A 24,230-nucleotide genomic window follows, 5' to 3' on the forward strand; every position below is an offset into this window, starting at 1 on the left:
ATAATGACAATAAATGTTTTATGTTATATTCTATTCTATTCTAATACCATTGCTATCAATGCGACACCACACAGGATGCCCAGAACCAGAATATGAACTTGTTATATTTCAAAGTGGCAGAATTTCAATGGCCCCCAACCTGGCCACCCCATGGTCAAAACTGTCCTGATGTAGAGGAACCAACTTGGATTGCTTTCCTTTCAGCTTTCCTCTCTTTGCACAGCTCTCCATCTTATGTATGGATCGAATGTTTGTATGAATTGAAGAATATTTTGTTTTAATTTACAAAATACCAAGTGTCCCAACTTTTTGTAAACCAGTTTGTATCTTAATATTGTAGCACCCAACTCACTATACGTATATAGTGATTAATAAAAGGCTACCAGGACATGTCAAGAATAACTTTGCTAGGTCACAATTTACAACACAGCACTGTCCTAATTGTATTTATGTATGCTTTTTGTCTTACCAAAATGTTCAGTTTTTTACCTCTGAATTGTCAGATGGCTTTACTAGGCTCATGTATAAAGATAAAGACAGGCCTGATGTGTACTGAGACATGTAAACCATATTGAGACATTATGTCTTCAAAAAGTAAATTGAAGTGTAAATTGTATTTTTCACATAATTGACTTAAATGGAAACAAAATGACATCAAAGGGGCCATTGTCACACGTTGCTAATGTATAACCTCTTGAAGGATTCATGTAGTGATTTTAGGACACATGGTCAATATTCAAACATCACAATACCACATAATTGCTCGGAACCTGTTTTCATTGATGCTGGTTGCTACTGTAAGGAAAAGGGTGCATATTTGTAATATGGAGCCTTTCTCAGCATTGCTACAGTGATTTTAAGACAATGGCTCAGGGTACATATGCCTTAATACCACAAAATCAATTAGAAACTGCATAATTGATGCTGGTTGCTAAGGGAAATGCTTTACCTAGCAACCGTTGCTATGCAACATGGAATTTTGAGTGCCTCCACCCCTGATATTGATAAGCATGTCCTAATGAACACCTGTGCCAATTTTCATGCTTGTATCACCTTGTGAGCATTTTTTTCACCCATTGCCTATACTACAATGACTTATTGGTATTCCACTCACCTTTTTTCTGCCACTATCCGAATCACTTATACCCCCAACACCCCCCCCCCCTCTTTCTCTGTTATATTTTCTCATCATAACACATGCATTGATCCAGAGGATTATGTCTAAATCAGTGATTTTCAACCTATGGGCCGGGGCCCACTGGTGGGCCCTAAAGGTATTCCAAGTGGGCCTTGAAATCATTTTCTACAAATTATAATCATATTTTGGTGTGTGTTGCTATTGATTTATTTGAGTTTTATTCTTTATTGGGTCAGAAGTGGGCCCTGGAAATGTGTGACAATTTCGAGTGGGCCCCACGTTGGAAAAGGTTGGGAACCCCTGGTCTAAATCATGCTGTGTTCTCTCAGCGATACTAACACATAGCCACAAACATGGCATAGACATTCAGCAGCTTTAGGTATTACGTTGTAGACTAGAAACACTCAGAGAGCGCAGACCTCCACCAAGGAAGCTGCTTGATAGAACATTTGACTATATTACACCCTCTCTTTCTGCCTTCTTTTGTGGAGTTGTGGAATGTTTTGCCCTGGCCCGCAATTCAATTTGCGGTCACTAGGGGCGTCTAGAGTTATAGGCCAGCAATGGTGAAGAATCTTTAAAAAGGTTCTGGTTCTGGTTCGTGATCCGGATTACCACCAGAATTTAAGCACTTGTTCCTTGGGTCATTACCAACTAATCCACAAAGTTTCATCCAAATCTGTTGATTAGTTTTTGAGTTATCCTGCTGACAAACAGACAGACCGACAAACAAACCAACGCGACTGAAAACATTAGCTCCTTGGCGGAGGTAAAGACGATGATGAGCATACAGACGGTGATTGTGTGCATGCATGTGCTGGTGCGTGTGTATGTGTGTTGTGTGTGATTGTCTGTCTATATATGCACAAGTGTTGCACCGATACCAGTATTAGTGGATCGGTGGATTGGCACTAAAATGGTGGTATCGGTATCAGTTTGTTGGCGAGTACCAACAAATAGGGCACCGATACCATTTACAGGTGCTTGTATGACACTTAACAGCCTTGAAATTAGTTATTTCATGGAGGTATTTAAAAAGTATAAAAAGTTTTGCTGGATTCACTTTGTATTAGTCTTTTTCCTGTTTCACAAAGGTAGGCAGCAGCCTGACAAAGCCATGCAATGATTTTACATCCAAGTAGTATGCACTACAATCCTTCATATACATTTCAAATAGGGTGGTATCCGTATCGTTATGGTATCCGTATCGACCGATACTGCACAGCGAGGTATTGGGTATCTGTATCTGGGCCAAAAAATGGTATCGGTGCAACACTACGACACAGCCTGTTAATTTCCCAAGCATTAATCGAGGATGTGTGTATTTTTGGCCACTCGAAGCACAGAGACAACAAAAAGAGGCAAAAAGTCATTTTATTTTCCTGAGTCATGGCCATACAACAGCCCTGTTTTTCTTTGTGCAGCGACCTTGGCCAGCACTCTGCTTTCATGCCTCTGCTTCAGCATCACATGCAGTGCAGCCTCCTCTCCGTGCCAACAGCTTTCAGCTTTAATCTCCTGACTCTGGCACGGAAATCATTAGTTATATTCTCCCTCGGGGAAACACATGGGCAGTGCTGGTATCGGTATCGGCACCCGATACTGCTCATTATACTCATACTCGAACTCGTCAAGCACTTGCCGATACCAGGAACGATACTGCTATTACACAAAACAATGCAAAATCTTCTCACGTTCTGTGGACTTGAAAGCAGCATGGAAAGTGCCACCTCATTCATTTACTAACATTTAGATCTACATGGAAATGGACAATAAAAATATCACAGGGGAAAAAAACAAGGCCATGCATTTATTTTCATTGTATTTTGCTGGTATAAGGTATCGTATCGGTACTCGGTATCGGCAAGTACACACATTAATGTACTCGTACTTGTACTCGTACTCGTTTTCAAAAAAGTGGTATCGGTGCATCCCTAATGGGCACCATACAAGACTCTATTTTCTAAATAGGTGTCCTCCTATTCATAGTTTAATTCATTTTTAATTGGCGGTGTGCCCATGTAATAGAGGCTTTGGCCTTAACCTTTCATATTTATTTCATGTTGTTGATACTTTTTAATATTTATAAAATGTTGCTACTGTGTTTTTTCCCACTGGACATGCAGTTTTATCATGCTGTTGGAAAAAAATAAAATAAAAATAAGATAGCAATGGAACCTATTGGTCCCATTCATGCATCCCATTTAATTGTTATTTTAGAGTTATTTTGCTGTAGGCCTACATCAATATCTGAATTGAATGTAGGACTGTGATATCGATTGTAGGCTAGTAAAATACTATCAATGCATCATCTGTGTATACCTATGGAAGTAGATGTAGAGTTTTGGAGTTATAAAAACCCCAAACACCTTTAGAGTGGGAGGCTACCTCTTGCGTCCACAGTTAATCCTGTTGGATGTGGTTCATCCTTTGTGGTGGTATGCAGACATTACCCTGGACACAGTTGATCTTGATACATTTGATCTCAACAACTTGCTGTCTCGGTCAAAGATGCAACAGTTACATGCGCACCAAGAATTTCTCCTTTTTGAACTCTGATATGTCACCCATAATGTTGTGTGAGTTGCAAAATTTTAAGCAAAACTGTGCTCTTACCCTGGCAAAGGGGTTAGTGGTCCCGGGCCCAGGGAGATTATGGGGGCCCATAATTGGGTCCATAGGCGCCGAAACCGTGGGTGCTCCAGGGCCCGGGCACCCACGGGAATAGGTGGGCACCCACGGGAATCTGTGACACCCATCGAGCACCCACGGACAAACCCGAGCACTAAAGCAGTATTATTCGCGAGAGAAGTTTAAAGATGAAATGGCGTTTGCATTAGGCCTATAACTGTCATTTTGTAACATAAGGTAGGCCTATTATAATTTGTCATCTTGTAACGTAAGCACGCGCCGATCCTTTTTTCCTCTGTGGTGCGTTGCTCTTCTACACAATCAGACAGTAACCATAGAAACGGTGTTGGATTGACCATATGGCATACAGGGCTTTTACCCAATGGCCTTGATGACTCCCCTCAATGGTATCAGTCTTTATGATGATAGAAGACCTCTTCGAGATAGCAGACATTGATAAAACATGTTGTTAGATACAGAAAAGTTCATATTACATTAGTAAAATCCAGTTGAATGCCTCGGGGACTAGTATTAATCTAGACTGAAAATGCCCGACATGAATTTTCAGAACAGTTCAGCGTCTATGCAAACGGTTCAGAAGTAGAGTTCTAACTTATCACAGGCTGTGTGAAGCTGTTTGGTTATATTGCGTTATTTCACAAGTTATGGAAGTTATGGAAGGATCTAAACCTGCTTTTCAGTAGGCCTACAAGCTAGGACTTCTTACAGACAATTGGTTTGCAGTCGGAAAGTTTAGTCTTCGAAATGGTAAGCTTAAGTCGCTGTCATATCATCCTGCGATATCCCATGTGTAGCACCGCCGTGTGCCGTTTTATCTGTTATGGTCATTTTTCTCTGCTCTGGGTCTAAGTGCTGGGATGATCAAGTCGAGTCTACTCTCGACATATCCATACTTTTGTTGTGCGCTGTTGGATGATTTTGCCAGTTTATTTAGCTTTTCTGGCTTCTAGCACTGTTGGCTTTAGTCATGATGACTGAGTAGCCTAGTTTTGAACATAGCTAACATGAAGTGCATGGCCACACATGCGGCATTGTTGGACTCGAACCTAACAACATCTTTCTTTAGAAAAAATCTCTGGTAATATAGCCTAAACGCTGAATCTAAAGTGCGTGGCTGAACGCCAGTCTGAATTCTATGTGGACGCCTTGCTGTTGTTGTTCCTTATGATTATTGATATCCTGTTCGGAAGCAGTCTGGCTACTGCACAATACTGCTTGGTAAAAATGTACTTAACACTAGAACTACCAGGATTTTTCTGCCTACCTAGAAGCAAAGAAACTCAAGAGAAAGAACAATCTCATGGCGGGGAATGCATTGGCCACGGTGTAGTACGGGGGCGTTGCCTGAGGACACGAGTGGATGGAAAATTAACTCCCTTGCGCATGGTCATTGGTCATCCATCCACGATGGATGCCATTTTCGTACTCCGTAATTTGTGGCCAAGTAACGGCAGCTGTTGGTCAGCAGTAATTGCTGGGGGTAATTAAGGACAGCTGACAGACATTCTCGCTGTCCTATGACCTGTTCCACAGTGAATAACATTTCCGTACTCCCCTCGCCATCATTTCCTACTACGCTGTTATGACGTGAGTAAGCCCTCTTGTCTCAAGCCTCTTTGCTAGAAGTACCAGAGAGGGGTCATTTGACCCGGTGTCCTGTCTATATGAGCGACCCATCGAGATGTGATTCTCTTCGCTACTGAGCATGCGCACGCATGCGCACACCCTCGCGGTGGTTTTCGCGGGTGATTGCCCATCGAAATGTGAGACCGCAAGTTACGATAGGTTACCCTGAGACTGTCAACTTTAGTTACTCAAACTGTAGCCTAGTTCTATGTACTCCTGAGGTTACCACCAGTCATCATAGTCTAGTTAGCCTATAGCTTGTCCACCGACTGTCATGGACTGAAAGTTATGATATATCCCCTGGGAAAACGGGAAATAGCGTGGGTCATCCAGCAGATCATTAGAAAATCTGCGAAATAGCGTGGCCTCGAACATTTGCTACTTTGTTGCCTAACCGTAATCGCTCACACACTCAGCCTCGAACATTGTAACATCGATCAGAAAAGACTATTATGTAGCCTAGAGGAGGCGTTGTCATTGCAAAATGGGAAACAATCACCACCTCTGATTGAGCTGTCAAAATGCTCCCTCCACCCTTTTCACTCAAGAATTTGAATCGACCGCATTGTAAAATGCCTGAACATGGTAATAAGAAATGCACTGGTGGGGATGTTATGAAAATATGATTCCGGTCATTAAAAGACAGACATCTGCCAAAACAAAGCCACAATACGCTATCTGCTATCTGGGAATATAAACGGCGCTTGTTTATCCCCATAGCACATGATTTCATGTGGCAATTTGCCTTGCGAGCCCACGTCGCATTGAAACCAAACCAACAGCAAATTACTGCATTAAAAAACCCAGGCCCTGATCCCAAACACTTTCTCCAGTATTTGCGCAAACTCAACTCTCTTATGGTAGGCTACTCAAACGAGAGGCTCACGTTTTTTTTAGTGGTCAGCAGCCGCACGTTCTTATTAAACTCCACACGAACGATTGCACACCACTGTCCGTAAAATAAACAAAGTTATGGTTATTAAAACAGTCCTACGCCGACCGATTGAAACGCCTTCCGCGGAAAATCAAGGTCGCTCATTTAGATGAGGCATCGCAAATCGATAGAACACCACTATCGAATAGGGCGACCGGTCGCTCATCTCGACGAGGCAACACATCTCGACAGAACACCGGCGGCTTTTACCTAATACACTAATCACTCATTTTGTTATGGTAATGAGGCTGTTAGGGGCCGTGTGTGGGGTGAGGGGTGAGGGGGTCACACCTTACAGTGCTAACAGCCAAGACAAACAGGGACAGACAGCTTCTTCCCAAGGGCTGTCAGCCTCCAAAATCACCACAGGTAAATAGCAACTTGCATGAAGATATCAGCAGCAAAGACAGATAGCACAGTTTGGCGGACAGTGTGTTATAGTTTTTCTCCATTGGTTTGGCTCATTTCTTGAAACTGAGATGTCATTCTCAAAACATGGACAAATCCCAAAACTAATTTGCAGTTCCTCACAACAGAATGGCATTTATCATTGCTTTCATCAAATTTCAAATGCTTTTGTACATGTCTCAATCATTTAGTACATCCTTGCAAATGGCTATGTACAATTATCCTACAGTTAACACAATCAGCTTACATTTAGTAGAATTTTCAAATGAATGTACCTTGCTGATCTATCCCAATTGGTTGATTCTCAGTGTAATGGTTCTCCTGAAAACATGTCAGCACATTTTCTTCATATAAGTCATCAATGAACTTGTGAATGTCCCATGTGATCATGACGTATCATATGACTGCAACCAGATAATGGTTGAATTACAGTTTTTCTCGATTGGTTTGGCTCATTTCTTGAAACTGAGATGACATTCCTATAACCATTGGGTCATTTGGCCAAACATTCTTACACTTCTGCACAACAGTTCAGATAACTAGCAAAATGTTATATACCTCCCAAAACACCTCATTCTTGCATCAGCACTAAACCGTCTCACATATACTGCCCTACAATATCAGAACGCAGTATCTTGAAAATGGTCGAAAATGGGTTTAGACCGGAAATTGGCTTTAAAATACCTTCTTTTTCTTGTGTTATTTTTTTTTGCCCCAACTTGGTCCCGTTTCGGAAAAAAAAACGCAAAAAACTGATTATACTGCGCTTTTTGGTTTTAGGAGGTTACGTCGTACTAGCCAAGAACGCAGTATAATGCGAATTATACTGCACTTCTCCATTGACACCGTGGTTTTGGTGTAGACAGTAATACCACAACAGAACGCAGTATAATGATTTTTCAGCTAAAAAGTAATGAGAATGTTGTTTTTTTTGCTTTTTTCTTGTGTGCATAAATTTTCACCATAAAAAAGTATTATATGGAAGTGTCATCACCACTTTACCTCCAACACAGTCGCGTGGACAGAAAGGAAACTTTAAAGCCTTTTTTCTCAGTTTGCCATTTTGAATTATACTGCGTTCTGAAATTGTAGGGCAGTATAAATAGTCAGTACCATCAAAATGGCATAGATCCTTCTCAATTGCTTTGGCTCATTTGCATTCATTTAGTCCTTCTGTCAAAATAAACTGGATGGTTCAGCATAACTACATGGATCCTCATGGATCCTCATCCTCATGTGAGTTATGGAGGCCCAGATATCCTTGATGCTTTGCTGTCAGCTGTTCTTGTTTGTTGACCTGGTGCCCCACACTTCCCTCTTCAATATACCCGAAGATTTCCATGCTACGTTTTGGTGTTAACTCACCAGTTTAATTCTAACTCAACAGAAATTAAACCCCATTCATTTTCAATGGGGTTTCATTTCTGGTTATTTAGAATTAAACTGGTGAGTTAGCGACAAAACGTGGCATGGTAATCTACAGGGTATATTGAAGAGTGTCCTGGGCCCAGCCAAAGCTTTCTGTTAATACATTTCCCTTCTTTTTTCTTTGCATCACCAGCTAATCCTCTCCCTCTCCTCCCTTGTATGACACCAGTGTTGCCAGATTGGGCGGGTGCCCGGCCAATTGGACTAAGACTTACTTGGGAGGAGCGTCGAAAAAATTGGACATTTGGCGTTTTTTTCAGTCGTTTTGGGCCCATTGAAGTCAATGTAATTTGTTGAATTTGGGCAGAGATTAGAGCATTTTGGCGTTTTTTGAGAACCTTTTGGGCGGGATTTGATCAGACACATCTGGCAACACTGTATGAAACCCTCCCTCCTCGCTCCTTCTCCCAGATCCTTTACTCACACAGGTTCAAATCACCTACGACCTTCGCCAGCCTTCATGGTCCCGTCATTTTCTCCTTCATTACTTCAGTGCCTGAGTGCCTCTTAGTTATTCCACCCTTTCAAGAAAGCTCCTCTCTCTCTCTCTCTCTCTCTCTCTCTCTCTCTCTCTCTCTGTCTCTCTCTCTTTCTCTCTTTCACACACACACACACACACACACACACACACACACACACACACACACACACACTCACTCTCTCTCTCTCTCTCTCTCTCTCTCTCTCTCTCTCTCTCTCTCTCTAATGAGTTCACTGTTATAAAAAGGACTTGTGTCTGCCTGGAGGCTATTTAAGTTAAGGTTTCTTTCCGTCACGGTGGAATTAAACACCCCCGTCCTTAATTCAGTCTCTCCATCCCCCTCGTTGCCTTTTGTCCTGTTTGCCTGGGGACTGAGTGGCATTAGAGAGGCGGGCAGGCCAAAGCATGGGCCAGACTTTAAAATGGGAAACTTGCTAACAAGGATGTCAATCACGTTTTCACAGTCAGACATGCACTCACATACGTACGAACATGCACAGAGGCACACACCAGAAAAGACAGACATGCGCACACACACACGCGCACGCACACACACACACACACAAATCAGGGTGATTTTCCTTGATCTTAAGTGGAACGTTTATTCCATAGACGGTACAGGTATGCGTTACTTTATTCAGCGACAAGACTCAGTATATTGGAGAGTGTCACGACTCTTCTGTTATCGCTATGGGCACAGGTTATTTCCTTCAGTGGGCAGCAATGTCAATCATGTAGAATTCCATGCACACCAGCAGGGCTGCTGACAGACTTTTCACTGGGATAAACGGTAACACTTTACAATAACTACCCAAAAAAAGCTTTATAAACACTTTATAAATAATGAACTAATTATCAACAAAATGTTTACAAACGTTTATAAATGAGCAAGAAATACTATGTTAACACAACAAACACAGCACAGTCTTATTGGTCGTGGAACTGTATCCTCCAAAGACCAGAGGGCATGAAACCACATTAAACTCACACAGTAGAAGTTGATTCCCACTCCACTGTGCTGTCGTAATTTGGTTCTTACTCATTTACAAACATTTGAAGATGCTTTGTTAAATGTTAATTATAATTAAATGTTAATTAAGTGTTTATTAAGCTTTTTTGGGTAGTTATTGTAAAGTGTTAACGGATAAACTCATAAAATCATCACAAAGGGCCTCTATGTCAGCACATGGAATGTATTTAGGGGAACCCAATTCTGGGCCCACTCCTCTTTCTGGGCCTGGGGTAGTGGACAGGGCTGTAGTGGAGGGTAAACGCCGTTTACGCACCCCTGGAATTTAGGAAATAGCGTTTACCCACCTCTAAATAGCGTTAACCCACCTCTAAATAGCGTTTACGCAGCTCTTAATGGCAATTACTCAAGTCAAAGTTCCCTGCGCCTTGTGATCTGCCGTTGCGTTGGAATAATCCAAAATAAATTTTAACATAGGCCTACTTAACGCTTTAGTAGGAATCATTTTCATCTGCTCTGTATTCGGGTATGTGACCTTCCAATCAGTGCCTTTCGGCTGCGGCGGCGACACCAATCAGGATCCAGGGAATATGTAAACACATTTGCCTATACGTTGTGTAGTTGCCTGCCTGCATAGTTAATCATAGTTAATCTTCATGGATAGGGTGACCAGACGTCCTCTTTTTCCCTACTTTTGAGACCTAAACAAATGTGCGGGGGGAATTTCAGAAATGTCCGGGATTTTGTTGGACTGCCTGAAATATAGACCTAATTCATCTGCATTATAATGTTCATTCCGTTCCATTTTACTCCACTGCAGGTTGCTCTCTACCGTTCGCTAATTAGTCACGCCCTTCTAATCACATCTAGCCACTTCGCACCGTGTGTCCGAAAGAAGTAGGGGACAAGCCAGTGCGCCCCATGTTTACAAGCGAAAGCGCATCTGTCCGCCGGTTCTACGGACGGCAATGCCGATAGAAACGCAAATGCACGTTCGCGCGGTGGAGTTGAAAAACAAAACAAAAATCCTGCGTGTGAAGCCAGGTATGAAAGTAACCTAACACAGGAGTAAGCCTAGTAACACCACCAAATCCATCATTTAGGGAGGTACACGTTTTGTTACACCTTGTCACAAGATTCTTTCATGATCTGACATTTCCAAGTTACAGTATATCACGAAAGTGAATACACCCCTCACAGTTTTGCAGATTTTTGAGTATATCTTTTCATAGGAAAGCATTACAGAAATTTAACTTTGACACAATGATTAGTGACATTTTAACAACATATTTAACCGCTTAAATTTCTTGTTCACTCAGAAAAAAACTAAATACAGCCATTAATGTCTGAACATGTACTCACAAAAGTGAGTACACCCCAGATTAAAATCCGGTAGAGAAGGGGCTGTGTTGGCTCGAATCGTCTCGAAATGAAACGAAATGAAAAGACAATGAGGATGACAAGGGAGGTCATCAGTGTGCGTTTCAACCTTTCTTTGCATTGAACTTTTACATTTTGAGTCTGCATCGGGCTTAAATAGATTGGTGTGAGATTTGAATGCAATCCTATGGAGAATATCAGAATCTGCTTCAGTAGTCACAGTGCATGTAGACATACATGTTTCTTTTAGGTGTATTTCAGATTACCAATGTTGACAGCATTCATGCATCCCCAAACCATGTCAGTCCCACTACCATGCTTGGCTTTTGATAGGATACACTTTTTTTTTAAACTCACTTGTTTACCACCACACATGCTTGACACCATCTAAAGCAAATTTGTTTATCTTGGTCTCTTCAGATCACACGACATGGTTCCAGTGATCCATATCCTTGGTCTGTTCATCTCTCTTGAGACCAAGATAAACAAATTTGCTTTAGATGGTGTCAAGCATGTGTGGTGGTAAACAAGTGAGTTTTACAAAAAAGGTGTATCCTCTCAATAGCCAAGCATGGTAGTGGGACTGACATGGTTTGGGGATGCATGAATGCTGTCAACATTGGCAATCTGAAATACACCTAAAAGAAACATGCATGTCAACATGCACTGTGACTACTGAAGCAGATCATGATATTCTCCATAGGATTGCATTCAAATCTCACGCCAATCTATTTAAGCCAGATGCAGACTGAAAATGTAAAGGTTCAATGCAAAGAAAGGTTGAAACGCACAGTGATGACCTCCCTTGTCATCCCTTTTCATTTCGTTTCATTTCGAGACGATTAGAGCCAACACAGCCCCTTCTCTACCGGATTTTAATCTGGGGTGTACTCACTTTTGTGAGTACATGTTCAGACATTAATGGCTGTATTTGTTTTTTTCTGAGTGAACAAGAAATTTAAGCGGTTAAATATGTTGTTAAAAGGTCACTAATCATTGTGTCAAAGTTAGATTTCTGTAATGCTTTCCTATGAAAAGATATACTCAAAAATCTGCAAAACTGTGAGGGGTGTATTCACTTTCGTGATATACTGTATTTGCAAAAGCAAGTTCTCAGAGCTAGAAGGACTCATTCCTGAGTTAAGAAATTAAGCTTCTTCTTCATCAGCTTCTTCTTCTGTCTATTGCCTTTGCAGTTATTGATAACGCTGTATGGGTTAGCTTATTAATGGTAGGTAAAACTCCAGTTCCTCTCTTAATGGCTGCAGTGCCTATTGCTAATCTCTGAGCATGCCACTACAAGTAGCCTAGCTAAGTAGGCCTAATGGATGACAGTGGAGGGGTAAATTGTGAGCTGTCTTATAAACATATAAGCCTAAAATGTAGCCTAATAGCACTTCCTTATCAATCCAGTTGAAAACCACAAATGTTGTGTTTTTTATGTATAGTTTCCAATGTTATATAGCCTAATGCCATTCATCTTTGTGGGGAATGGCTGAGATGGGCCTACATGATGGTGAATCTATTTTTAAAAACCTAATGCAGAAATTGGAATACGCCTATGAAATTGAGCTGCATTGTTATGCTGTTGATCTACTCCAATAGGCTATAGGTGTTAGGCCTACTATCTAGGATTGTAACAAAGGCACACTCTGCATCATATGATCACACAAATTATGTGATAGGCCTAATAGGCCTAACTGAAGAGATTTTAAATGTCATTTATAGTAGACAAATGAATGTGCATGCCAAAAAGTTCTAGTGGCTTTTAAACAAATTACCATTTTGGATGCATTGATACCGATACTTTATAGGCCTACTATCATGCCTGGCCTCATACCCATTTTCATACCTGTAAATACACAGATACACCGATGATCCCCCCCCAAAAAAATGTGTCGCGTTGCGCTGCGTTACGTCGCGTCGCGTTACGTTGCGTCGCGTCACGGTCTGTCTGATCAAAAAAATCATAGTTTACCCACCTCTAATTTGACCACTACAGCCCTGGTAGTGGACCCATTTGTTCCCCCTTGTCAGGCAGGCCTGCTCACACCAACCCAGAGCAGCTGGGCTGCTGACAGACTTTGTACTGGGTAAAATCCTAGCCTGGTCGAAAGCCGATTGTCGACTCCGTCAAACAGTCTGGACCAAGCTAAGAGGAATCCGTTTCCATGGAGGGTGGGAGATAGCCTGACCTTACTCTGCTATTTAAAGTCATAGGAGTTCTGTGTCACCACTCTCAACCGTTTGCAGATTGGCAAAACCGTGAGTGAATCGAGCTAGGAAGGTTGGGCCCGACTTTGTAGGCCTACGGATCCAAAATCTTTTAGTGAAAGTCTGAAGGATGGCTAAGGCAGGGTAATAAAATCCTTACAAAAGTCTTCTATGTCAGTATATGCAATGTATTTGGGACCCAATTCTGGGCCCACTCCTCTTTCTGGGCCTTGGACAACGGACCCATTTGTTCCCCCTTGTCAGGCAGACCTGCTCACACCAACTCAGAGCAGGGCACAGGTTCACCAGAGTCAAGAGATCTATTCTTCATTACGTCATCAAGCTCACTATACTCCAAACATAGTCACAACTCCACTATTGTTGCTGTAGGGCACAGTTTATTTGCTTCGCTTCAATGGGCTGCCATGTTAATCATACACAAGTGGTTAGAGAGTTGCTCTTTCAATTTAGGGGTTGCCGGTTCGAATCCTCCCTGACCCTGACCTCTGCCTACATCTCCATCCATGACTGAGGTGCCCATGAGCAAGGCATCTAACCTCACATTGCTCCAGGGACTGTAACCAATAGCCTGAAAAATAATAGTTGTAAGTCGCTTTGAATAAATGAAAGCGTCAGCTAAGTGCAATGTAATGTAATGTAAAGACCAGGCCGGCCCTGGGCCTAAAATGTAATCGGGACGCAATTCTGGGCCAACATCTCTATACAATAGAATGGAATAGAATAGAATAGAATAGAATAGAATAGAATAGAAAGACTTTATTGTCATTATACAAAGTATACTGAGATTTGAGCTTCCCTACAAGGTGCACAGTCCTTTATAGATGAGCATTTTCCAGTAATTGTGAGTTCATTGTTGTAACAGCTTTGGGGAAGAAGCTGTTCTTCATCCTATTGGTTCTGGCTGGTAATGCCTTGTAGCGCCTACCAGAGGGCAACAGTGTGAAGAGATGAAAGCCAGGATGTGTGAGATCTTTAATGATACTCCTGGCTCTACTTACGCAGCAGGAGTTGTAGATGGTGGGTATGGGAGGCAGGGGACAGCCTATGATTTTTTGCGCTGTTTTGGTCACCCTCTGCAGTCTCTTCGGATATAAGGGGGGCCTAGGACAACTCACCCGTTTGTTGCCCCTTGTCGGCAGTCTTGCCCATGCCACCCTGAGCAGGGCACAGTGGCTCCCTTCCTCCACCCTAAACGGACCATTAGTGCGACATGCCCCAGCCATTACTAGATGAATAATAGGATAACCGGAATGGCCGTTTATCTCCAGGGCGTAGCATTAAAGTTTAACTCCATGTGATATATGGAGCTGTGAAAAGCAAATTAAAACAAAAGGGGAGAACTGCGGTGCAGAGTAGCCCAGGAACCCAGCGGGAAGAGTCAAACAAGCGCACACACAGGAAGCCTTTAATGTATTTAATGCCTTAATTCCTGAACACACGAGGACATGCTAGTATGGCCACACCGGCAGCATGGAACAGGCTCCCTACTGCGAGCAGACAAATTGAATAAAAAGAGTTGAAAGTAATGCCCAAAGTTACATTAACTCTACTGCGTTCCTATCTATCTGACTACATGAACAGCACAGAGACAAATGAAGTAAAAACAGTAGGAAACAATTCCCCAACTTATGTAAACTCTTAACTGTGTTTTAATGTATTTATTTATCTGGTGGCATGGCACAGACTCCCCACTGTGTGCAGGTACGTCTATTGAATGATAAAAAGAGTCTGAATCATTGCCAAAAACTTTTAAAGGCCAACTTCAGTTAAAACACAGTTAAACTCACATGCAAGGCTCTCATAGCGGTGCGTCACCTCACCTGGCTGTATTTCCCGGTGTTTCCCAATTAACATAAACAATGCAGAGAAACGAGTGAATCACGAAAGCCTCTCTGTGTTGCGTCACATCGAAAGAGGGCATTGCCCACAAAGGTTTATGTCGACCCATTTTTCTAAAAGCATGTTGACTAATTTTTTTCCTGCTTGTTTTCAAAACCAGCAACGCCTGGTGGCCCAAAATCTAGCTTAGCTTAGATATCAGCTGGTTGCTACTCTCAGATAGCCTACACACAGAGCACAAAGCCTTATACATACAGCCGTCCCACTCTGATCAGTCCATGCCTGCAGCTTGCCTAGGGGTCGCTGTCGAAAGAGCACAGCCGTGAATGGAGCCTGCACGCCCCCGTTAGCGCCCCTAGTACAGTACCACCCAGGGAAGTGGCGACTCTGACTTTAGACACTCTCTCAGTAGAGCAGGAGGAGGGAGCCAATCAGAGACCGATATACACGAAAAAAAAAACAAAAAAAAACTGAAGACCCTCTCGTTTCTCCACAAGCCACCTTGCTAGCTTGCAAAGACGGCTTGAAACAAAGCAACCAGAACGTTTTTTTATCAACAGGACCCAAGCGTAACACATTCAATAACAATAGGGAACACGGCAATATTAATGAAATGACGGTGAGAGGACATCTTTAAAGGGACACTGTGTAAGATTTGTAGTTGTTTATTTCCAGAATTCATGTTGCCCATTAACTAATGTTACCTTTTTCATGAATACTTACCACCAGCATCAAGTATTCATTACAACTGGGAAAATTGCACTTTTCATACATGAAAAGGGGGATCTTCTTCATGGTCCGCCATGTTGAATTTCCAAAAATAGCCATTTTTAGCTGCAAAAATGACTGTACTTGGACCATACTAGATAATATTTGTTTATTACTTAGTAAACTATTACTTTAACTCACTGTGATGGGTATGACTCTATCTACGGGTATATACTGTATCTAGACATCTAGACACATTCAGAACACCAAAGTCTACTCTACTCGTCTGCATGCACATGTACGCACACACACACACACACACAAGATCGAGTCTGGCATGTGGGGGAAGTGAATGTAAAAAGCACAAAGGACAGAAATTGGCTAGTTCAGTCACTGAGTAGGTGATGGTTGAGGGAGTGAATGACCACGGGTGGATTCCAATAAGCTGACTTCCGTCCACCCTTGCTCACTTGCCCGCTTGTGACCTCATGATAATGTCACTGATGATAGAAAATGAATTAAATATCTTGCAAAAGCACAATTCTAAAGTAATTTCCTCATTTGCAATTGGGACGGTGAATGAAAAACAGTCATCAAAAGTTGTTGCGGCTAGGCTGACAGCTGGGAAGCTTTATTGTTTTCTACACAGACACGGGGCGAGGCCACAAGCACAAGTGGAGCATGGGAGTAGGCATATTGGAATGCACCCCAGTTCTCTCCTCCATCCTGCCTCTCATTCCCCAGCCAATCCTCTCCAGTTTGACCCCTGCCAGTAGTAGTAGAACGGTAGTAATGAGGGTCGTCATTCATCAACTCTCCTGTCAATCATGTTTATAAGTGTGCTATTGGTGGGAAGCAAGTATCATATGGTGCTTCAAATCTGGGACTTCGGTGGCTATCTACTCAATTAAAAATACAGATTTACTGTCATTGACTTCAATGTCTTCTAGAGGTTTCTGGGGGGTAAGCCTATATGTCTTGTAGGTGTTGTATTTAATACTTAATTTATTTACAGCACGCTACTGCTTTTTGTTGTTTCTTGTTTTCAGTATTATTATTATTATTATGCTGTGTGTTATTGTTCCTTATGTTTTGATTGTCTTTATTGTTATTGTAGATATTGTCACTACACCTTTTGTTTATGTATGTGTGAGATTTTAACACTTTATTTTAGGGATACATCTATTAGCACTAATACATACAATGTTAATGCCTGCATAAGTAACTTTTAAGGCATGTAGGCCACTAAGAAAACGCTAAGGCCTACTAGGTCCTTACTAAGGTTAAATTGGTAATAAATCCCTTATTGTGTATGAACAAGACATTTGTGAATACATGCCTAGCAAATATTTGATTTTGCTTTGTACATGCCTTACAAGTTACTTATACAGGGACATTGTATGTATTAGTGCTAATAGATGTATCCCTAAAATAAAGTGTTACCGAGATTTTTTTCTTAAAAGGAGCATGCAAATGTCAGACCAAGTGTCATGTTGAAAGAAAGGTTTCACCATAAATATACCAGAAAACTAAAATGTAAAGGTTGGGCACTGTATAATTAAAGCATAAAAAAACATAAAACTCAAAAGACATTAAAAAAATCTTCAAAGTCATTTAAATCAGTTTGAACCCTAACGCCTACAGTCAATATATGCAGGAACAAGGCAAATAACAAAGATAATGTGGAGAAACATTGAGAAAGAATTTAGAGAAATATTGTAGAGAAACTATAAAGGAGAGTACCTACAAATGCAATACAAAGGCATACAGAGAATGTGTGCATGAATTCTGGCATTATTATGTGCAAACTGTTTTAAAACCGACAGACCTACTGACTACTGTTGAGCAAATCCCCATTCTCATAACTGAAAGGGATTTCAGAAATAATAGACCACTTCCACCTCTATTACCACTGTGAAACTATGTCACAATCCGTTGGGCCTCAGATAGCATGATAACCCATCATCAGATGAATATCGTCTCACCTTACTCCATACTTTCATCTGAGATATCGCCATTGGAGACTGATGGGACAAACGTCTTTCCGTTATCTTGAATAGCCTACGTGTTATTTCTGACGACACAGTTCAAATTGCTGAATCAATGCAGACATGTGTCATCCATGCACTGTTGTTTGAAACAAACTATGACTATGTCAAATATGTGACAAACACAACAAGCAATCCTGATTGGCCTGTATCTTATGAATTTCCTCAAACTCTTCACACAGGACTTTCTTTTAGATTTAGGCCCCAAGACAATCTAATATAGTATGGCGTCCTTACCTTTTGTTTGTGGCCTCTTATCTTAATTGCAAATGAAAAATGACATTTGCTGTACGAGTTTGACTTGCACTTACAGTAAACTGTATGTGTGGAGCTCAGTAGAGCACCTGGTGGAGCTGAGCAGAACTGCGTCTGGTGCAGTGGTTCTCAAACTTTTTGTGTGAAGTACCACCCGAGAAAATATTGAGACCTCCGAGTACCACCTTGACAACCAACGTTGAATAATAGAATAGAATATCGCAGCAAGGCCTTCCATATTTACTTTTGCCAGTCAATACAGGAGAGGTTAATAATGGCATCAACAACTACGGTCACATTCAGTGCAAGTTTGTTTTTAAATAATACGAAATGTGAGACCAAAGACACATTTTCGAACTTCTCTTTCGAACAATTTGATCAGCCTTCAAATCAATGCACAAAAAAATCATTCTTCCAAGTACCACCAGAGATGTCTCAAGTACCACCACCGGTCATGTTACAGTAATATCTCACACTCCACCCGCTCTCTCTTTGGTATGGGTTGACTACACATGAATAGGCTACACAACAGGGCCTATATACTGTAGCTTACATATACTAAAGCAAGGAGCAAAGTGAAAGGAGGTTCATATTTTGCCTTGGCCTTGAACAAATGAAGAGTTAAAACCCCCTAAGTGCCTTTTCAGAAAATAATCTTAATTCATTTTTATGTAATAAAAAGCTATCAAAATTGCATATTTTTTAAACTTTATTTATGCAATATAACTATTTATATGTATTATCAAGTCCATGAATGTAAACCAAACCAACAACGGGGTTCTCTAAAAATATAGAACTGCAGGTCTCCAGAAATGGAGTTAGGGGGTTTTGCATCTGAACTCTTCAAATATCCTCCTCTGTGTGCATGTGTGTGTGTGTGTGTGTGTGTGTGTGTGTGTGTGTGTGTGTGTGTGTGTGTGTGTGTGTGTGTGTGTGTGTGTGTGTGTGTGTGTGTGTCTGTGTGTGTCTGTGGATGTACAACACAAATCTACGTTTGTGAGGCCACTGCTATTAGAGCACACCCACATGCTGGTGCCCTCGCTCCAAATCTTGGGCTCCACATGTTTTGACCCCTTTTGCTGGGGTAGTTTTGTTGTTGCTGGTAAAAGTAAAAGTGTAAAAACATTTCCTCACTGACAGGTTAGGGTTAGGGATTGATTTGGTTTGGGTACAGTTTAGTATTATCTAGCTATTTTTAGGCTTAATATGAATGGAAGGGCCCCACAAAGATATTAAATTTGGGCTGTGTGTGTGTGTGTGTGTGTGTGTGTGTTTTCGGCATCATATCGGGTCATCCCAGGTGACCAGATGTGTTGCCTGTGGCCTGGATGCCAATCTGTCCAGATGCTCAGCTGCTCCTGTTTCTCCACAGTGGAAACAAAACCCAGAATGCAGCCTCTTAATCAGGGTTGCCAGATGAGGCTGGTGATTTCCAGCCCAAAGAATTCTCAAAACCCAACTGGAAGCACAAAATCCCGCCCAAGTCTATTGATTTCTATGGCCAAATATTGGGCGGGTTTTTTTCTCCAAAATCAATTTTTTCCCCCGCAGTCGGCCATCCTAAGCAGCCCAATTGGGTGGGAAACGCTGCTCTTAATATGCCTGCTCATAATGAGGGAGAGAGAGAGAGAGAATTCTGGCTATAACTGACCATTTTTTCTGGCATTGTCTGAATATTTCTAAATGCATGAATGTAGAGCAATAAGAGGAAGTGAAGGTATATTAACATTCACCAAATATTAATCTCTGACTGAGTAGGTGTGTGTGTGTGTATGTGTGTTAGTGCACGCAGGCCTGTAACTTTATCTTAAGGATTTCACAACATAATGCAAATGTGAGCAGTGTAGCCAAGTTGCCAAAAAGAAAATCAGCCAAAGCCGCTATTGGCTCGCAAAAAAAAAGTCACAAAAAGTAGCTAGATGACGCCATGACGATACGTATGACGTCACAGCGTCACGCACGGCGCGCTGATCTACAGAAAACGTGCCCACATGCCTTCGTCCACAGTAGAAATGGGCGGTGCTCGCTACTTTTTGGAGATCAGAGCTAATCTGCAGCCTTGCTTAACCGTGGGAAATGCTTCTCACGGTACATGCACACCAACGGCGCGGACATCCACAGTACGTCCAGAGAACGTGTTCATTATCAGTCTGAAATGGTTAGAATGCATGAAAACAAATCATGCCTTGCACACAGGAACACGGTGTAAGCGCGGCGCATGTCCGTCCTGACCGGACATGTCCACGTTGCTGCTTGAAAATAGAACTCAAGTCTAATTTCCTGTGCGGACGTCCGCGTTCAATGCGCGGCTCCCATTGAAAATGAATGGCTGCTGTCCGCGGATAGAACGTGGACGTTGACTGTGCAGTGTGCAAGGCAGCCCGCATACTTCTCGGACTCGCACTGCTCACGGAGACGTTAGGAAACGTGCCATCCCTGTGTGCATGTACCGTCACGGCGGTCACAATTGTGTTGAAAAACAATGATTTTGCACTGAAAATGTGCATTTTAAAAAGTCGCTAGATGCATAAAAAAGTACAGATGGGGCTAGATGAGGGGTTTTTTTTGTCACCAGGGATGTCAAAAAGTCGCTAAATCTAGCAACAAAGTTGTTAATTTGGCAACACTGAATGTGAGTACGACTTTAAGCAACTTTGTTGTATTTGTCTTTTGTGTTTTGTCTGTTTTTGTAACTATCAGATGCACTGTCAATGGCATAGAACAAGTTTCTGCAAAGACAAATAAATTATCTATCTATCTATCTATCTATATAGTGAAATTCTCAGTCAATGCTACTAATATACAGGTAGTCAATTTTTTTTTTTGACGTCTTGGGTATGCCTTCCACGTCACATGTTGACTATAATATACTTAAGGCCACCTTAACCTAAACCTATCCCTAAACCTAATCTCAATGATGTTATGCTGCCACAAGGGGGCACCTCTGAGGCGGAAGTCTCATTTTGACTCCAAAGGCATACCTCAGACGTCAAAAATTGCAGTCTGGTTAAAAATAGTCAGATACTGACTACTTGGGGTGAGACACTGTAGGTGAAGGACATTTCAAAAGCCTTGCCTACTTGAATCCACCCGCATGCATGTGTGTGTGTGTCTGTATGTGTTCTTGCTTGTGTGTCAGTCTGTCTGGGTAAATTAGTGTTTGCGTTTCAGTGTCTGTACACCCGTCTTCAGTCATAAAATGCGAAGATGCATCTCATCCTTCCCTGCTGGCTAACATACAAACACAGTCTGTAGATCAGTAGGAATAGCATAAAGCTGACGCCCATTCACACAGACTCACTGATGAAGTCGACTGCTTTGTTCTATTCCTGTCCTCAGACATCCCTCTGCTTTGACCTGGGGAGCTGTTGGGGTTTGTGTGTGTGTGTCTGTCTGTCTGTCTGTCTGTATCTGTGTGTCTGATTGACAAGATTTTGCTCTCGTGTGATCATATTTACTCCCAAACATGCAAAAAAAAAAATTGTCCAATCAAGATGTTGAATGGGGAAAAGTCCTCCAAAAGTTGTTGTGGCTTGGCTGAAAGTGAGAAGTAAGAATCAAGATAATGAAACGTTCCCGTCGCTAATGCAGTATGATGGAACTTTCATAAAAGACATCCAAATGACGTCAATTTGCTGTCGTATGATTCTCCTTTTGCACAAACATAGAAAAATATGCTGTCAACGCCAAATAATTATATTAATTGCTCTACTATTTGGAAAGATGAACCAAGAATGAGGTATATTTGCATCAGGAGTTATCAACATTAATGATAATTTCATTAAATCACTGGTTTTCTACTCTTCATAAGAGTAAGATGTGCACATCCCACCTCTCTGAGGCCAGGTGCAGGACAAAGGCGTGTCTGGTAGTGGAAAGAGTAGAAGTCGGCACACTGTAGCTCCGCTTTGAAAATGTATTCAGGTCATACAATGTTCCGACTTAAAGAAGAAAAATCTGCACTCACAAGCTACGTCTCATTATTTATAAATGACCATCATGTCGACAAGCAAGCGCGTTTCGGCTCTCAAGCCTTCATCAGTGCGTGGTGACATACAACGTTTCGACCCAACGCGGTCTTCATCAAACATGCCTTCGCCTTGCCTGTAGAAGACCCTGTTTGGTCGAAACGTTGTATGACCTGAATAAATTGTCAAAGCGGAGCTAGACTGTGCCAATTTCTACTCTTTCCACTAGAACAGGGGTCAGGAACCTATGGCTCTAGAGCCACTTGTGGCTCTTTTGGGAACTGTATTACTATTACTTATCTACAGCGGTGTAGTCTACATTTTTTGAAGTGGGTATACTGTATATCCTAGCATTTTCTGAAGTGGGTATACTGTATGAGAGTGATTCTACAAATCGACTGCGCTTTTAAGTCAATGGATTTTATTTTGCCAATTCCACTAACTATTAACTGCATCCAATGATGTTTTGGACATTAGAAAACATTTATCTTTCATATAATACAGAAAATGTAGACATGGCATTATTTCCCTCAGCAAGAATGAATATTTAATACTGGTTTTGGGCGTTTTCATGCCGTCCCGTTTTCCAAATGTCTGATTCAGTCTTCATATTAGCATGTAAAGAAACTTGTTTTGCCCAAGACTATTGCAAATGTTGATTCACAGTAGTCATCACAATATGACAAAACTGTCAGAAAGACCACTGTCCTTTCCATTTTACATGAAATTTACCATTTTGTGTGTGTCCACGAAAACGGTGTTAACCGTGTCACGGTCTGAAACCCCCTCCATAAATCAGTAATGGTTTGGTCTTAGGCCATACGAATAACATCACGTGATGTCATAACCTCTTTGGCAGGATATGGGAAGACTTTTTGGTAAGTTTTGAGCTCCATCCTTCCATAATTTAATCCATTATTTTTCATGTTCTCATAGTGGGAAAATTGCCTGTCAACTGTGTTATCAACATATTCATAAGAATCTGAATTAGAAATCACATGTAGAAAAACACAGATAAAGCATACAAATACATGAATTGATTAAGGTGTTGTGGTGGAACTTCTGAGGTCCTCAGTAAGCACAACACCATAAAAATGGCTGAAATGTCAACCGTGTTACCGTGTCAATGGTGTTACAATTAGCTATGATAGTCAGGGTTGCCAGATGAGGCTGATGATTTCCAGCCCAAAAAATGTTCAAAACCCGCCTAGAAGCACAAAATCCCGCCCAATTCTATTGATTTCTATGGCAAAAAGTGGGCGGGTTTTTCTGATAAATGCCATTTTTACCCGCACACGGCCATCCTAAGCAGCCCAATTGTGCGGGAACCAGCCCAATCTGGCAACACTGATGACAGTGGAGGAGGAGTATGTTTTTGCCAATTTATCTCCATATTGACAGACAAACAAACAAAATAATTTGTGTTCTAGGGAGATGGGTTCGTCTGCTCTGTTTTTTTTTCTCCTAAAAAAGTGCAGACTTGTTCCCCTGCACTGTTGACCGTAACACAGTTGAGTAACACGGTTGACTGTTTTGAAAGTGTTTTTGAGCTATTGATCCCTTATGTGTTGAAAAAATCATATGTGCAGACACTAGGGATTATCTCTGGAGAAGTAAGTCTTGTGTAAGGAGGGCGACTAAATTCAAATCAGACGTTACAGGGATTTATAATGGAAAATGTGTCAGTGTGTATCACAGTGAATCATAAAATCCTACTTATGAAGCTCAACAATCACATTTTCTATATCAGTTGCACAGATTAATGACAACATTATTGCTAAGGGACATAAGCACTTTCAAACGTATGTTGTTTCAACTCTGTAGTATTTGTATATATGTTTGAAATGACATAGTATTTGTCCATAACACTGTTGACAAAATAATCAAGCAAATGTTCGCTTTCATTAGAGTATTTATCAAATGATTTAAGATTAAGCTTGGCAATTTGTTTGTTTGGAAACTTAAATATATACACTATGTAAACATCTAGGTCATTTAGTTGAAAAAAATACTGATAATTGACATTTTGCTTTTGCCAAAAGCGTAGGGGAATTGTAGAATCACTCATATATTTATAATAATAATAATAATTGTATTTGTATAGCACTGTGTCATACAAGGCATGTAACTCAAAGTGCTTAACAAATGGGAAAAAAACAT

This window comes from Engraulis encrasicolus, chromosome 9 (assembly GCF_034702125.1).
Source record: "Engraulis encrasicolus isolate BLACKSEA-1 chromosome 9, IST_EnEncr_1.0, whole genome shotgun sequence".
NCBI classification, from domain to species: Eukaryota; Metazoa; Chordata; class Actinopteri; order Clupeiformes; family Engraulidae; genus Engraulis; species Engraulis encrasicolus.